This window comes from Pteropus medius, unplaced genomic scaffold, assembly GCF_902729225.1.
Source record: "Pteropus medius unplaced genomic scaffold, Ma_sr-lr_union100, whole genome shotgun sequence".
Classification (NCBI taxonomy): Eukaryota; Metazoa; Chordata; class Mammalia; order Chiroptera; family Pteropodidae; genus Pteropus; species Pteropus medius.
In genome coordinates, this window is record NW_024349801.1 from 5,217,533 (window position 1) to 5,235,599 (window position 18,067).

General features: G+C 43.6%; 1 protein-coding gene and 1 pseudogene across 5 annotated transcripts in view; one reads left to right on the forward strand and one right to left on the reverse strand.

Annotated features, from left to right (window-relative positions):
• KIAA0513 (KIAA0513 ortholog) overlaps positions 1-18,067 on the reverse strand; it is a 111,918-nt gene that overhangs the window by 23,470 nt on the left and 70,381 nt on the right. The gene's annotated exons all lie outside the window — the stretch shown is intronic.
• On the forward strand, positions 17,712-17,830 carry LOC120580994 (uncharacterized; annotated as a pseudogene).

An 18,067-nucleotide genomic window follows, 5' to 3' on the forward strand; every position in this document is an offset into this window, starting at 1 on the left:
AGACAGTTAATAAAATGAAAATCCAGAGACATATCAAGGCGACGTATCTAAGAGCGCTGAGTTGGGGCTTCTTTGGACTAGGGGTCAGGGAGGCAGACATCTCAGCTGAGACGGAAGGAAGACTAGAAGGTTTGCTGAGCTGAGTACAATGGTCTGGGCCGAGGCAACAGCCTGCACAGAGGCCCTAAGCAATGATAACTTTGGAAAGTTCAGGAACCGGGAAGGCTAACAAAGTGGAGAGCAGCTGGTCCAGAAGAGGCTGGCTGCGTGGGATGGGCCAGCTGTGCAGGGAGGGCTTGTCGGCCATGGTTGGAGCCTGGAATGTGTTCTAGGCGTGCTGGGCGGCCACAGGAGGAGAGCAGGTGGCCTTAGAGAACAGGATGAGAGCAAAGGGGCCAGTGGTCATGTTCTAGTGGGAGGTTTCCTGACCTCCTGCGGCTACCTCCTTCCCCCTGGCCTTTTCCCGCCACAGTGGCCCGGCTGCAGAAGGAACTCGGAAGGCGATTGCCTTCCTGTGGCTGTTCAGCCACATCCCCACGGGGTTTTGCTCAAACTCTGATTTCTCCAACACCCCAGAGCAACCAGAGGTAGGACTTCTCTAGGAAGCTGACATTGAGCAATTAGACAAGGTTCTCTGGGGAGAATCCGGAACTTTCTGTAACTCTGCCCCTTGCCGTAGACCTCAGGCAGCTCCCTCTCTTTTACTGTCCCCAAGAACTATTAGACATGCTTCTCCTCCTACAAAAAGAAGAGACTGCAAAACCTTGCTGGACCAGCACACATAACACGTATGGCTCACGTTCATGCCCACCTGGCTCGTCTGTCATCTCACATCAGTAAACCCGGGATTGGAGAGGTTCGGCAGGGTGCCCTGCACTCAGCTAGGAGGTGATGAATCACAGAATGCAAAAGCAGGTCACCTTGCAAAGCCCATGCTCTTCCTACAGCCACCTCCCTGATGCTCCCCAGAGGACACATTACTAGAAGTGGAGTTGCTGGGTCAGAGGTTTTTGCACACTATGAAGGCTTTGATGATATTGCCAAATTACCACCCCCAGAGTCTGTACTGTGAAGATCTATACTTTGTGGGTTCTATGTGTGTACAATTTGTTTCAACTGTAAGGTCAAAACACCACCTAACCTCAAATTCAGAACTCTGATCTGTTTGTTTCGCTCTCGGTTTAAGTGTAGGGCACTGAACGAGGAGGGGCAGGTTCATTTTGCAGATGAGGGAGCTGTGAGGCCGGCTGTGTCTCTGGGGGGCCAGAATACCCCCAGCCTTTGTCTGAGGGATCTGGTGTGATTACTTTGCCTGATGACCAGCCCAAACAAAGAAAAACTAGCCTCTTTTTCCTTGAAATTCAGCTCCACTCAGTCAGACAGGGAAAATCGTTTCAATCCATACCAGTTTTCTATTTTGGAAAACATGGATTTGCATTTGTCTGCCCTAATCATTTGGATTATTACCAAGATAAATGAGATCGCACATAGCACGTCTTAGAAGCAGCATCATAGGGAGATGTGCTGGCCCCTCTCAGCTCGTGGGGGGAAGCTGAAGAAGACCCCCTGGGATGAGAGACAGCTGAGAAAAGAAATCAAGGATGATGTTATCAGAGCAGTTGATGCTTTGCAAGGCACAAGAATATGTAAAAGTTGTGGTCCATCCTTGACCAGTCCATCGCGTCGCTGGGGCAGTATTGCGTTTTCACTTCCACTTTAGAGGTGGGAAGTCTGCGGCTGGAGGAGGGAGGTGTGTGGCTATGTGGGGGTCACCTGGTAGGTAGGTGCAGAGCATGACCACCTACTGTTTGGGACTAATGGGCGAAGGTCTCTTTAGATGCTGCCTGAGCTTCTGCAATATTTTGACCTCTCTCCAACCACAACTTGAATGTCATCTGCTGGAGCCTCAGTAAAGCAGTGAGCTAACCTCCCCATAGAAAACCCACCTTATTTTGCCTAAATGTGGTAGAGGGCCAGTAAAAACTATGAAGCAGGATGGCATGTAGATTATACTAAAAGATCCTCTACCCTGAGACTCCAGTTCATAAGACTGTTCAAAACAATTTACTGAGTCCTCCGTGAACCCTGCCTGCCCCGTGCAAAGGTTTTGTCCGAACAGAGAGAAGGTGAGGGTCTTGGGTGGGAAACAGTATTAATAAGTTTCCCCCCAACAGTCACCAGACTTACGTTAACACTGGGATTTAATCCTTGAAGGATGGCTTACTCCCTAGATGTGGGCACCCTACTTCATTCATGTAGCTTTCTTTGACTAAAGTAGCTACTGGTCAATTGAATGCCCGTCTACAGCTTTTCAATAAATGTCCTTCCGGAAGCATGCCCAAAGAACCCTGTGTGCTTGTGATCAGAGGGTGTCCCGAAGAGACTGACTCTGCATGACCTGTGATAGAAGGGAAGGGTCAGTGTGACTAGCTAAGGAGGCCGATGAGCCTTAGTCCACCCAGGAATGGGGCCGGGGCTCAGCCAGGAACAGACTTCGGGTCTGATGATACCTCAGTTTGACATCTTAGCTGGATGCAGCTCAGGACTAGAGGAGACAGCCTGGCCAAGGGGGAACGCCCAATTCTAACCATATATGGCCCAGCCCAAGAAGCTGAGTGGGATGCTTTGCACCCCTGATGCCTGAGCAAAGTCACAGGGATACTGTGGAATATTTCAATTTTTGAGGGAAACACAGTAATAACTTGATACCTGCCAGACACAAAGCAAACTACTAGCTTGAAGCGGTTCAGTTTCTCCATTAGATCACACTATATTCCTGTCAATGACATATCTTTGTGAAGCCGGATATTCAGCAGTTTACCATGATAAAAGGCAAGTATTGCACAAACATCAATGTGGAACATGAAAAGAGAGTGGCCACGTCTAATCTTATCCCAAGCATTAGAAGTTGTGCTGAACCCAACAGGCTTTAGAAGTTGTGATGAACCCAACTTACTAACATGTTCTGTTAGTAAGTATAATTGTGGTTGTTTAGGAATGAAATTAAAATATTTTTTCAAATGGTGTGGTAGGCTGAATAGTACCCCTTCGCAAATGTCCAGGTCCTAAGAAGGTTACCTCACATGGCAAAAGGGACTCTGCAGATATGATTAAGCTCAGGGCCTTGAGATGGGGAGATGATCCGGGATCATCCAGGTGGATCTGACATAATCACAAGGGTCCTTGGAAGAGGGAAGCAGGAGGACCAGAGTTAGAGAAGACGGGGCTACGATGCTTTGAAGGTGGAGGGACGGGCACAGCCCAAGGATGTGGGTGGCCCCTAAAAGGTGGAAAAGGCAAGGGGATGAGATTCTCCCCTCGGGTCCTCCAGAAGGAATCAGCCCTACCGACACCTTGACTTTAGCCCGGTAAGACTGATTTTGAACTTCTGCCCTCCAGAACTATAAGACAGTAAATATGTTTTAAACCACTGAGTTTATGATAATTTGTTAAAGGAGCCACAGGGAAGGAATACAAACAAACAGCTAAGCACATTGTTAGGACATAAATTCTTAAGTTGTTCAGACTATTAGGTATTTGTTTTAGCCTAGGATGCCAGGAAAAAATGACCGAGACACTAAGGTGCTGTGAAAGTTTGGGAACCTCTGATCTAGAAAGAAGGTCCGGGGCCCATGCCCAGCAAGTCCCTTCTCTGCCACTTGCGCTTCCAAACGGATGTAGGATCTCACATTGATTCATGTCAAACGGATTCTTCTCAGCACTCAGTCAAGCTTGTGGAGATCATTTAGTTTTTATTTCCCTTTATTATAAACATGTCATCAGAGGAAGGCTTAGAAATAGAAAAGAGGAGGAAAAACCTCTCGATCCCATAATTCCATCTGGTCTTTGTCAATAGGCGAACTTTTTTTTTTTTTAACCATTTCAATTCCAAGAGAAATCTGAGTGTTTGCTTTGCATCTAGCCAGTGGCTCCTCCTCTTGTGACATCTACAGACATGCAGGTGACCCACTAAATAGTGTTCTCTGGTTCTCAGAAGAGTATTATATTTCAAACTGACCTAACATTGGTCTCCAGTCAGACCGGGTTGGGCTGTAGTAATTAGGGGAGACAGACCCCTGGCTTAGATTTCTGGCCTCTGAGGCTGTCTTGAGATAAGAGAACTTGATCAATTATTAGATTACTGTTATCTGCTTTTGTTCAGCGATTAAGCGACATAATAATGAACGGTTTTCAGGAAAATCATGCCTCACTGAAACAGCCGGAGGAGAGCAGAGGGAAAAGAAGGGAGAGACTTTCCACACACTGCTACGCGCGATCGATCGCCCGCTCGGGAAACTGCTGCGAGCACGATGAAGGCGTGGATCGTCGAGGTTCCACAGAGCCCTCCTCCGCTGCCCTGCGCACCGGTCTCTGCCCTGGCGCGGCCTCGACGCACGGGGCACGAGCACTCCACCTTCCCGCTGCCCGCCCTCCCCTCCCAGCCGCGGCCACAAATCATTGGCCTCAGCAACCGTGGCGGCAGCTCCTCCTGCAATTGTTTAACACGCTCGGCTGCTCCCTCGGGTGCCCCTCTCCCTTTGCAGTCACAAGTCGGAGGGCTCCAGTGGGCTGGCCTGGGCGGGCCGTGGGGAGGGCGCCCCAAGATCCCCACTGCACAGCTGGGCCCTTCAGAACCTCGGCCAGACCGCAGCTGCGAGGCCTCGTGAAAACACGCTTCCTGTTGCTCAGAACCTCGCACACTCTGAGACCGCACGGACTTCTATCTGCCCCTGTCAGGGGCTGAAGAGCTCCTAAAGCTTCTGACAAATCTGCTCATCGTCTTCTGGCTGGCTCATAACTGACTCTGCCTTGGAATCTGAAGAGACTTTTGGGCAGTTGGGGCTATGAAGCAATAGTTGTTCCAATGAATGAATACACGTCGAATAAGAACTGTCACTGATGTCTTTGTAGCTGTTCAGCCATAGAGTTATATGCAGTCGATGTGGATCTAGGGCTACTTACAGGCCAGTGGCATCAAAGAAACCCATTACTGCAACTGGGCAATAAATATGGTGGCATTTGCTGGCAGTCAAGGTAAACACGGGAATCATACTGGGTCATGAAATTCTTTTCATTCTGACGAATTCATCCGCAGGGTAACTTTTGCCAAGAACTGAATTTAAAAATGAACTTGTCAATAAGGTCCTCATATGAAAAGATACTAATGATTATAATGAAAGTCTCTAACAAGGTCCTATAAAAGATACAGAGATGTTGGAACATACATTTTTTTAAAATGACTCTCCAAAAATCTGAAGGCATCCACTAAGTTAATTCATTATAGGTATTTGTGGAACGCGCTGCTAAATGAAGATAAGATCCCCCTGGTAATACAGGGATGGAGCGCCACACACCTGGAGACGTCATATTTAACATGGCTATGAGGCGCTCTCTCCCTCAAATACCAGATGTCCCAAAGGGCTGCTGGCAAGCACTGGATCACAAACTGTTCGTGGCTGATTTCTCTGAGGATCGCCTAAAGTGCCAACATTCTGATTTAATAATCAAAACAGGATCCATGTGCAGAAGTTCTCAGCAGGAAAGGACTGTCATTCTGCTGTGAACCTTGAAGAGGCTGACTTATTCCCCAGGATACAGACAGCAGCAGCATCTGAGGCAGCCGCAGGGGTATTCTTGTGGGGAGTGTTGCCCAGTGAGGATGAGAAGGACAGTGGCAGCTCCACGCTAGTCCTCCACAGCCGTGTGCAGGCACACCTGGGTCCCCCACAGGACGACCTGCCTATTGGCAGCTGGCTTGACAGAGGTGACCCTCTACAAGGAAGCACGTCTGAACTGGTGACTGACAGGAGGACTCTACTCCGGAGTGTCAGGGCTGCTCTCCAGTTGGCTGCACCTCTTTATGGTCTAGGATTAATGACCCTAGGACTGTGCTCCCCCAACAGGAGTTCCCTGAGAGTCAGAAGCCTTGTCCGTTTCCTCCACTATGGGATTCTCACAGCCAGAACAGTGCCAGGCACATAAGAGTTACTCAGTGAATATCTGTTCTTGATCACTCACAGCTAAGGGTTCAAAGGTGATCTCCATGGCCACAGGATGCTTCCCCCACCCAGCATTAGTCTGTAAAGTCGGCTGGCCCGCCTTGGCCCAATCACCACCACACACTTCCTCCCACTGCTCTTTCACTCCAAGAGGGAGAAAGCGGCTTAAGAAAGACTGTCAGGAAAATGCCATGCTGCCAATCTATTTATAGCTGAACAGAGAAAAAGCTACCAGACCACGTCTTGATCTCTCAGTCCATGAAGGTTATAAGCCCTGCCCCTAAGCCATTCTGCTAGGCTGCATGAGGAACCACCACACAATTCCTGACCTAAATGGGCTTCCAATATAGCCCACAAGAAAGAAAGAAAAATCATTCAACAATTCAACTGGAACACAAACCTGTTTTTGGCATAGGTGCCTTGCGAAGCACTATAGAACCAATCTTTAAAAAGTGCACACCTAGTAAGAAGAATAAGACAAGTATGTGAGTAATTGTGCGATCGGGCAGAGGGCACCAGCACACAAGGTACCAGGGCTGGAGGACATGGTGGCTCAGAAAACGTAAGATCACACCCAAAGGTAAGGAAATTTGTCCGAGAAGACTGCCTGAGCTACATCTCTCTGAAGGCTGGGTCAATTCCTGCCAAGTCGGGGCCGGAAGGAAGAGAGGCAGCCTCGGAGAGTGACCCGTGTCAACAAAGTCCGGACATTTCCTATAGGGTTGGCTGTGAAACAGCCTGCATCTCTCTTTGGTTTGTGGAATGTAATGAGCTACCACTGCAGTGCGCCCTTGGGATAACGTAATTATTCTGTCTCCAAGGCATTTAAAAGATTTCTGATGGCAAAGTGTTGACAAGTGGTCCCAGCAATGGGCTTTTCTAATATGTCCCTGACCAGAAGAAGCCCAGGGTGGGAGGTTGGGGGAGGGACCAGGCGTCTGTGGAAGTTCAGGATCCACATTCAGGACCCTCATGCCATCCATCGCAACACACTCTAGCTCCTTGAGTTCAGGGTGCCTGCCGGGACATACTTGCATGTGGACAGGTGAAGCCGATTAGCCATAGCTCCCAAGAGAGGCCAGGCTAAACACGGATTTGGGGATCATGAACCAGAAGCACATGCAAAACACAGAACCACTTAGAAGGCAGAGAAGGGCTAAACTGCACTGTTGACAGTGAGAGCTAGGGAAGCACAGGAAGGGACACAGGTCAGTGTGGGAATTACAGGGGAGCTGCTCTCAGGAGAGTGAGCACAGATCCCCCCAAAGCCCTGCACACAGGCACCGCGCTGGGGGTTTGAATAGGGCTGAGAGCCCCAGCTGGGCAAAGAGACTGGAATTGAGCACATAGCTGCTGCAGCGATTAAGAATTAAGTACGACCCACAGCTTTTACAGGGGAAGTCTCTGAATCACTGTCTCTCATCTCTGAGGAAGCGAAGGTAACAAGTGGGGAGAAGTGAGAAAGGGCAGACGTAAACCTCATTTCAAAGAGGAAGACAGCGGACGCTGTGCAGTAGATCGAGGGAGACAGCCCTGTCAGGGAGTACCTAGAAAGAGGTTACTAGCAGGATGGCTCTGCGGGCACCACAGAAGGTAGCGGTGAGGACTGAAGTCAGAACGTGATGCCAAACTATATTCTAGCACTGTCGTGTGTTTTTTACAGACTCATAGATCAAGGGACACTGTGGAAGGAATACACTGGTATTAGCATGGTACTCAACAAATGCATCACAGCCTTGGGACAAGACCCAAAAATTTGGCCCCGAATGTTGTATAATTAGGGAGATTTATAGAAACTGGATTTCTTTATACTATAGTATACTTTTCTGGTTTTTTTTTTTTTTTTTCTCTAAAATCCAATGTGTTTTATCATTGCTTTTAGCCAGGCCCGTTATGATACAGTTGTCATTGTCTGGAGACAAGAGTGGACCCTATTTCTTTTTAAAGCAATTAAAAAATAAGTTCAAAAGTACGTAAATCATAATCATATCGCTGAATGAATTCCCTTGAAGTGACTTTCCCACAAACCAACTCCCACCTCAGGGAGCAGAACATGCCCCTCCCTCTGGGCCCAGCTCCTGGTACTCCCCTCCTCCCCAAAGGGAAATGGATGGAGCACTCCATAAAGAGCATGTTGATGGCAGAGAGGATGGTATTTTACAGAAATCCATGGACTTTCATGGCTCTGGGACAACTTCAAAAGAATGGGCTTCTGAACGTGGAGAAGTTTTAGAAATCCTTTAACTGATTTATTTTGCTAATACTTTATTATGGACAAGGCTGATACTTGATAATAATCTATGTCTAAGTAATTCTAAAGAAGTTCTTTCAGTAAGGACAGAATAAAAAATCTAAGTAAAAAAAAGCATTGTGTGATAGTTTAAATGGCAGTGTTTTAATCTTTCTTCATAGTGCATAAAATAATAGCCAATCTTACAACTGATGAGGTCTTCGATTTGATGAAACGTGGTGGTTGAGCCACCTTATCCAGAGTCAACTTGGAAAGATATCTCCGTCACTAATGGGCAAAGGTCTCCAGTCCAGGCTCTATCCTACATCTTCATTAATTACTCAGATCTCAATGCGAATAACATGTTAATGGAGAACGTGGGGGACATAAAGCCAGAGGGACAGTTAATTCAGAGAATGATACAACTGGGACCCAAAAAGATTTTGGCAGACTTCACTAGTGGGCTGCGTCTAAAATATGCCTCCTCGAAACCACAATGGGATATCACTTCACATCTATTAGAATGGCTATGATCGAGAAGACAAGAGATAACAAATGCTGGCGAGGATATACAGAAAAGGGAACCCTGCACACTGTTGGTGGGAATGTAAACTGGTGCAGCCACTATGGAAAATAGTATGGAGGTCTCTCGAAAAATTAAAAATAGAACTACCATATGACCCAGCAATTCCACTTCTGGGTATTTACCCAAAGGAAATGAAATCACTATCTTGAAGGGTTATCTTCATCCTGTGTTCACTGCAGCATTGTTTCCAATAGCCAAGACATGAAAACAACCTATGTGTCCACCGATTGATAAATGGATAAAGAAAATGTGGCACAGGTACGCACACACATGTGTGCGCGCACACACCCACACACACACATAACGGAACGTTATTCAGCCATAAAAAAAAAATCCTGCCATTTGTGACATGGATAAAACTTGAGGGCATTATACTAAGTGAAATAAATCAGACAGAGAAAAACGAATACTGTATGATTATATGTGGAATCTAAAAAACCAAGTCATAGAAACAGAGGCAGGGTGTGGGGGAAATGGGTGAAAGCGGTAAAAAGGTACAAACTTCCAGCTATAAGATAAATAATAAGTTCTGAAGACGCATAGCCTGGTGACTATAGTTAACAATGTTGTGTTGTATATTTGAAAGTTGCTAAGAGAGTAGATCTTAAAAGTTCTCATTACAAGACAAAAATATTTGTAACTATGTAAGATGATGGATGTTAACTTACGTGATCATTCACAATATATATAAATGTCAAATCATTATGTTGTACACCTTAGATGTACACAATGTTGTATGTCACTATCTCATAAAACTATAAAAATAAAAGGCACCTCTTCACAGGAAATTCATTTATTTGCTGGACGTTTGTTGAGGGACTTCTGTGTGCGGGGCATTTGTGGGAGCAAAGAGGTGATGACAACATGGTTTCTGCCTTTGAATAACTCATAAATTATTAGTGAGAGAGTCTGACATTTTGACCTAAAACTATACAAGTCCAATACCGAGAGGCAATTCATTAGTTGACAGTATGTGCTCTGAGTTGATGTGTTTGATGCTAACAACAACAAAAAACTCTAAACTCTAATATGCATTGTCAAAAGCACCTGATCCAAAACAGGAGTGACAGTTTCACTCAACTCTGCTTGTGCCAGTCAGGCTGCTCCTAGAACATCCTGCCCAACCACGCCGTGAAAGGAACGATCAGCCTCTCTTACAGCATGTAAACACATCCAAGAACCCACGTGCATTGCTGTCCTCGACTGTTAAGTCCAAAGCAATCCATTGGGATGTATCATTTTGGAAAAAATAATAAATATTAAATTAAAAAATATTAAATTAAAGTGCAAAGGCATTTTAATTTAATAAATGATTATAAGACTTAAAAAAAAAGAAAAATGAGAGAACTATTGTGAATTTGAAAAGCACGCAAAAAAAATAAAAGTAAAAGCAAAAGCCTATATTATAATGCTGTCGTCTGAGCAACGGTGAGAAAGTCCAGGACATTTACCATGGGGCTGAGTAACTTGAGAGACAAGACGGTGGTCTTCAAATTTGCAAGGAGTGGCCACGTGACAGAGGGATCAGATTGTTCTCTGTGGCTCCAGAGGGAGGAACGAGCCTAACAGCGGAGCCCTGGCAGGGCAGCAGTCTGCACCCACCAGAACGGCCCCTCCAAAGCCCCCTTTTTCAGGAAGCTGGAAGCGGAAGGTGGACATTTGCTGTTAGCAGGTTAGTAGCAGGAGAAGCTGTCAGACCTGTAGGGCTTCATGCGGTGTCCACTCTGAGATAACATCTTACGATGCTCAGTGCGGGCTTCTCTCCACTGCAGCTGTCATAATGGTTATACCCAACAATAATTCCTATTTTATGACCTCCAGGAAGAAAGAAACATCTAAAATGTTCACAGTGCACAGGAAAAAGATAATGGACCATCTGCGGGTTCCCCAACGCAGTGAGACAACAAGACAGCATAATTCTCCACAGATTTCCTAATAAGACCGTGACTTCACTAGGTCAATAAATGCTGGGACAGGGCTGTGCAAGAGACAAACTCCCTGCCTCACGGAGCATGCGGTCTGGTGATCTTGCCTCCCTTGGTTCGGCAACAGTGTGGAAGGTTCCAGAACAAACTCCAATTCACCACAGTGCCAAAAACCATAACAGTCCAGAAGGTCAATCAGCCTCCGGTGGATTAGAGGGGAAGGAAAAAGGATCTCTGATTACACGCCAACGGCTCCTCCACAACCCAAGCCTTTGAGGTTTCTTAGTTATTCGAAAGTTGTACTAAGTCCCAACTCAAAAGCCACCTCCCACAGGCACCTGGATATACACTTTACCCTTCACTAATGTTTAACTCATCCTAGGAAATTCCTCAGGCAGATTGGTGGGCCCTCCAGTTCACAGCAACAAGGAGGGATTTACTGACAGCTATTTTTTTTTTTTTATTAATTTTTGTTATTAACTTACTAAGTTGGTTCCCTTATAACTAAATGTTAGAATTTACTACCAGCCATGCCCCCCTCCCTTGGTGAGCAGCTGTACCTCTTTAATAATAGAAGGACACAGCTAACAATTCAGGGACAGCTGGATTCAGTTTGGATATAGATCCCTTTCGCCTTCCATTCTTTTGGGTAATTTGGCAAAATAAGTGCATATTGCCCCAACCACTAGTATGGAGATAGCAATACTCAATTATTGGATTGGATTAGGCTCCCTAAAGATCTGAGACTTGGTCCTTGGCCAAAGAACCCAATGGAAGGTAGGTTTGGCACTCAACAAATGTCCATTCTCTTCCAGCTTGGTGCTTTGCTCCTGTTGGCCCAATAAAGGGCCAAAGCAAAGAGCTGTGTGCACTGGACATCTGCGTCTCTGTGGGAGAAAAGGGTCTGGGCGAATCCTCCTGGACGTGGGGATCACCTGGCAGCCTAGAATAAGCACTCTGCTTAAAAACTGGCAGCGTTCATCATTGCTTAGTCATGACATCCGTCATCTCTGGCTGGTGGTCAAGGTGCTCTGCAATCTGGAGGTACCTGAGTCTGCCCACGCAGCTCTCCCAGGGCCACACGCAGAGGTGAATGCTGCCACTCTCCAAAAGCAACCTTACATAAGCATTTGGTTGTCGGTTTCTTCAAGACAGAACTTCTGCTTTAATCAGGCTAGTTTCACCTCTCTCGTGCATGCTCTCTCTCTGCCTTTGCTAACGCTTTCTTCATGTCCCTGTACACACTACCTGTACCTCCCTCTGACTAAATCTCTTAGCACATCCAAAGCCTGCTCAGCATGGAGAAATCTGAAAATTGTTATTGTGTTACTCTGGTGTTTTGCATAGGTTATTTGTGGTCTTTTGAAATCCTCCTTCATGCCGAAACATGTTTAACGATATTTTTAAAGTCTATTTAATCTACCCTAAGGAGATAAGCCAAAATATGGCCAAAAAACCTATATGCAGCATTATTTATAACAACAAAAGTTTAAAATAATCTAAATGCTCAAAAAGAAAATTATGTAAATTCTGTTACATTAATTATGGCACTTCACTGAAATATTATAGAGCAATAATAACATGGCATCATGAAAACGCTTGTGTTAAATGAAAATGAAATGAAAAAGTGAACAACCCAAGATGGAAAATTATACTTTCCCCATTTACAACAATGTAAAAATCATAAAGGAATGCCACAGCTATCCCGTGTATCTTACACTGTTGATACAAGGATCAAATGAGCTGATAAAGCAAAAAACAAACAAACAAACAAACAAAAAACCTGTCAAATGGCTAAAGTAATATATGAATTCCAAACAGTATTCATAGTAGGCATCTGAAGAATGTCCAGTACATGAATCAACAGGGCAAGAGAGACTTTAAAGATCACATCAGTATCAGAGGCCCTGGAGGAAGTGGCCACTTCAATAGTTCTGCTTTACGATTTCTGGATAGTCTTTGTTCTCATCGTGTCGACATGTGTAGATGGAAATTCAATGACAGATAGCGGTATCAATACTTCACTCATTCAGAAAGTCTTTTAACAAAGCAAGAGTTACTCCTGCAATAAAGGCTTTGCTTTATTTGAGTGAATGAGTGAGTGAGAGTAGGAGAGAGAAAGAGAAATCTACTTTAAGAGATTAACGTCTTTATCAAGCCCAGATCAGATTCTGCAGCATGCGCCTACCTGGTGCCTACCTGGATATAAACACTAGATATCCTAGATTAAAGATTCTTTATTCTCAGAGACTCTTTCTCTACTTCTCTCTGTATACTTTCCCTAATGTTCTTGGTAGAGAGAAATAAAGCTCATTTGCTTACAGTCAAATCATTCGCTTCGACCTGGCAGCCTAAGTGGGTGCTGAGGAACTTCCCACTCTGCAAGGGCAGGTATGTAAAGATGGGGACGAGGAAATTTCAAGGGAAAGGATTCCATACCTCCTTTAACCCCCGAGCCTAAGACCCCGGTCCATGGCCAGTTAGAAACAGGGCCTCACAGCAGGAGGTGAGCGGTGGGCAAGCGAGTGAAGCCTCATCTGTATTTGCAGACGCTCCCCAGCGCTAGCATCACCGCCTCAGCTCCACTTCAGATCATCATCAGGCATTAGATTCTCATACGGGCCAAAAAGGTTGGGGACCTCTGCTTTATGTGACCCTGCATATTGGGTATTTCTATCAATATCTATCTAATCTTTCAACTTTTATTTTCCTCTTTCCCTACACAAATCGCAATATTCCTGAGCCAGATACATCCTGACTTCCTCATTTCTTCATTGAATGCCTCTAAAACACATGTCTTCTGGCTTCCTTATGGTTCGGAGGAAGATGGAATGAGAACAATCCACCCTGCCCCACCCACTGAATATGGCTATAAAACCTGGACGCAATAAACAGAGCTGCTATTAAAGGTCTCAGAAAAGTAAACAGAAGCAGGTAGATGAGGGAAGACATATAGAACTTGAAGCACTACCAGAGTGGTGGCGATTTGCCATCCCCACTCCAGGACCCCCAGCCTGGACTAAACACAGCCTCATGCCAGACACGAGCATCAGTGTGGATAGCAGAGCACTGGGAGAAGCACCCAGTGCTGGCTTGCGGAGCAGGAAAGGTGTTGCCTAAGTCTCAGAGACAGCGGGACAAATCCCAGGGTTTTTTCCTTCTTCTTTTTTTTTTATGTCTCTGTCTTCTCAGCTCTCTCATTCCCAGTCCCCAGTGCTTTTGCAGCAGCAGAGGGATCCACGGGCGCCTGAAACGCTGAGGGAGGAAATCTGCCTTTGCAGTTGGAGATGCTGTGGTCTGAAGAGGGTGAAAACCCATTGGATTTTTCTCTCAATCCTCTTCTTGCTTAGTCATGGATGTGAGCTAAGGAAGAGTGTAGCAGAGCATATCCAAAGCCAGAGGGACAGTTAACACGACTGGGACCCAAAAAGATTTCGGCAGACTTCAGCGGTGGGCTGAGTCTAAAAGATGCCTCTTCAAAACCACAATGAGATATCACTTCACATCTATTCGAATGGCTATTATAGAGAAGACAAGCAATAACAAATACTGGCGAGGAATAAAGCTCCTGCTTTCTGGCTGAAGGACCAAAGACAGGAGGCCGCATGAACTGGAAGGTACTGCGGAGATTGCTAAAAGGGAATTGCTCGGGAAAATAACCCCATAAAGCTGTTTATGAGCTCCTGGGCTCACCCCTGAGCTGAGCATGCGCAGATGTAATCCTAAACAGCACACTGTTGGCTCTCAAGTTCAGGAGAGACCAGTGCCCAGGACCTGCACGGCTATGGAGTGGCCCACGAGGGGCATGTCTGAAGAGCGCTGCGAAGACTCTGAAAATGCCACTGGTACCGAAACCCACAGAGGCTGGTAGGGACTTAGAATCCAAATTCAAACTGATCAAGTCTCATAACGTAATATTCAAAATGTTCAGAAGCAATGCAAGATTAGCCTCCCCCTCCCCCACATAATCAGGAAAATCCTCCCATGCGTGGGAGAAGACCGTCAATAGATGCCGGGGCTAAGGCGACACAACTATTGGAATTAGCTAAGACTTCAAAGCAGTTATTATAAAAAATACTCCACGAAGTAAGAGGAAACATTCTTGAAATGCCGGGGAAGATTTTAAAAGTCTCAACAAAGAAGAAGGTAGAAAAAAGAATCAAATGGAAAATTTAGAACTAAAAAATAACCACTGGATACGCTCAATAGCAAAATGAGTATGACAGAGGAAAAAGTCCGTGAACATGAAAACAATAAGTGATAAATAAATAAAAAGAATCTAATCTGAAGAACAGAGAAAACAAGATTTAAAAAATGAACAGAGCCTTGGAGGCCTGTGGGACAATACTAAAGGATAATATTTGTGTCATTAGAGTCCCAGAAGGAAAGGGGAAAGAAGGCAGAAGGCAGTGAAAAATATATATATCAAGAAATAGTGACTGAAACTTCTCAAGCTGGGGAAGGATATAAACTTACAGTTTTGAAAGCTCAGTGTTATGAAAAAAAAGATAAATCCAAAGAAATCCACACCCACACTCATTGTAATAAAATTGCTGAAAACAAAAGACAACAATTTGAAAGCAACCAGAGAAAAATGATGCATTACTCATAGGGAAACAAGATTCCAATGACTGTAGATTTTTCAACAAAATTTGTGGCAGACAGAAGAAAGTGAAACAGCATTTTTTAAGGGCCAAAAGAAAAGAACTGATAGTCTAGAAATCTATATCTAGTAAAAAAAAGTCCTTCAGGAATGAAAGTAAAGTAAAAACAAGAGAATTTGTTGCTAGTAGGCCTGCTCTTTAAGAAGTTATAAAGAAACATTTTTTATACAGAAGGCAAATAATACCAAAAAGAAACACGAAACATCAGGAATAAAATGAAGTATAAAAGAAAAGGGAAAAATCTGGGTAAATATAATAGACTACCCTCCTCTTATTGAATCCTTTAAAATATGTTACATAGTTGAAAGCAAAAATCATAATAGTGGCTGATGAGGTTTTCAATGTAAATAGATATGATACATACGAAAACTACAACAAAAAGGAGAGAGAATAAAAGGACCCATATTGTGATAAGGTTTCTACTTTCCACTAGTTGTAGCAAAATACTGACTCTAAGTAAACTGTAAAAAGTTAAGGGTATATACTGTAATTCCTAGAGCAAACATTAAAAACAAAAACAAAATAAACTGTACATAAAGTAAAAACTCAATAGATCAATTAAAATGGAATGCTAAAACATATTTAAATAATCCTGAAGAATACAGGAAAAGGGACACAGAAGAAAGATAAATTGAGTGAATAAACAGAAAACAAAGAATATTCTTTTCAAGTGCATGTGGAATATTCACCAAGACAGTCCATATCATGGCTTGTCAAACAAACCTTTGAAAATTTAGAACAACTGAAATCACAAAAAGTATCTTCTATGACCTTAATGGAATTAGACTAGAAATCGATAACAGAAGCATATCTGGAAAATCTCCAAACATTTGGAAATTAACAATAGTCACTGCTCTTGTCTTTCACATACTCACAGAAGACATTCTGTCACATCGGAGTGTTGCCGTGGTTCTTGGTGTTACACACTGTGTAGAAAGTCAAAGTCATTGCTTCCTACTGCTGCTTCTGTTCATGACGATGGTATGGGAAAGCCATGATGGTTTGGGCTGTTCTTTTACACAACGCTAACCAATACTTTTTAATAACCTACTGGTCAAAAAGGAGGTCTCAAGGAAAATTAGAAAATACACTGAACTGAATGAAACTAAAAATACGACATATTAAATCTTGTGAGATGCTACTAAACCAGTGCCTAGAGAGATGCAGACAGCATGAAATGCTTATATTTAATAAAAAAAGGTCTTAAATTAATAATTTAAGCTTCCACCTTAAAAACTAGAAAAAAAGAGCAAAATAACCCAAAACGAGAAGGAACGAAATAATACACAGCAGAAATCAATGAGATTGAAAAAGAGATACAATAAGGAAAACTGATAAAACCAAAAACGTTCTTCAAGAAGACTATCAAACTTGATAAACCTCTAGCAAGACAGATCAATAAAAAAAGAGAGACGACACAAAAATCAATATAAGGAATAAAGAGGGGGATATCACTAGAGATCCTCTAGACATTAAAAGGATGATAAGGACAAACTATAGACGACTCTATACACACAAAGCCGACAAGTTAAATAAAACCGACCAATTCTTTGAAAATCACAAACTACCTAACCTCATCCAATATGAAATGGATAACCTAAATAATAACTATTAAATAAATTATCTTCATAGTTTAAAACCTTCCAAAAAGGAAATCTACAGGCCTAGATGGATTCGTTGGCAAATTCTACCAAACCTTTAAAGAAGAAATAATACCAATTCTACAAATTTCCTCTTGAAAATTTCACAGGATATAACATTTTCTAATTCATTTTATGAGGCCAGTATTACTCTCTGCCAAATCAAAGACAGTACAAGAAAATGACAAGCCAATATCCTTCATGAACGTAGGTGCAAAAAATCTTAAATATTAGAAAATAAAATACAGTAACACAGAAGTATAATATACCATGAACACATGGAGTTTATCCTGGGAGTGTACAGCAAAAATCAAACAATGTCACCTACTGCACCGACAGTCTAAAGAAGAAAAAACATGATCAAATCAATTGATGCAACAACAACAAAAAAGCATGTGACAAAACTGAAGTCCCATTAAGGATGAAAGTGCATAGCAAACTAGGAATAGAAGGGAACTTCCTCTGTCTGATAAAGAGCATCTACAAAAACTCTGTATCTAACATCATACTTAATGATGAAAGACTGAATACTTTCCCTGTAAGATTGGGGAGAGGGCAAGGATATCCTCTCACACCACTCCTATTTAACATAGTATTGGAAGTCTTATTTAGTGCAATAAGGCAAGAGAAAGATACTAAAAGCATCGGGAAAAAATATTAGAAGGGGGTCTACGGCCATGCCACCCTGAACGTGCCCAATCTCCTCTGAGCTCAGAAGCTAAGCAGGGCTGGGCCTGGTTAGTATTTGGATGGGAGACCACCTACGAAGATCAGGTGCTATAGGCGTTAAAAATATATATGTATATTAGAAAGAAGAAAATAAACCTGTTTTTAGTCACAGGATTTTATTGTCATAGCAAACTCCCAAGGAACCTTCTTTTAAAAATCCCTAGAACTAACAGATGACTTTAGCAAGGTTGCAAGATACAAGGTTAACACGAAATTCAATCATATTTCCATATACTAGCAATGAACATTTGTAAACTAAAGTTAAAAACTAAATGCCATTTACAATAACTTGAA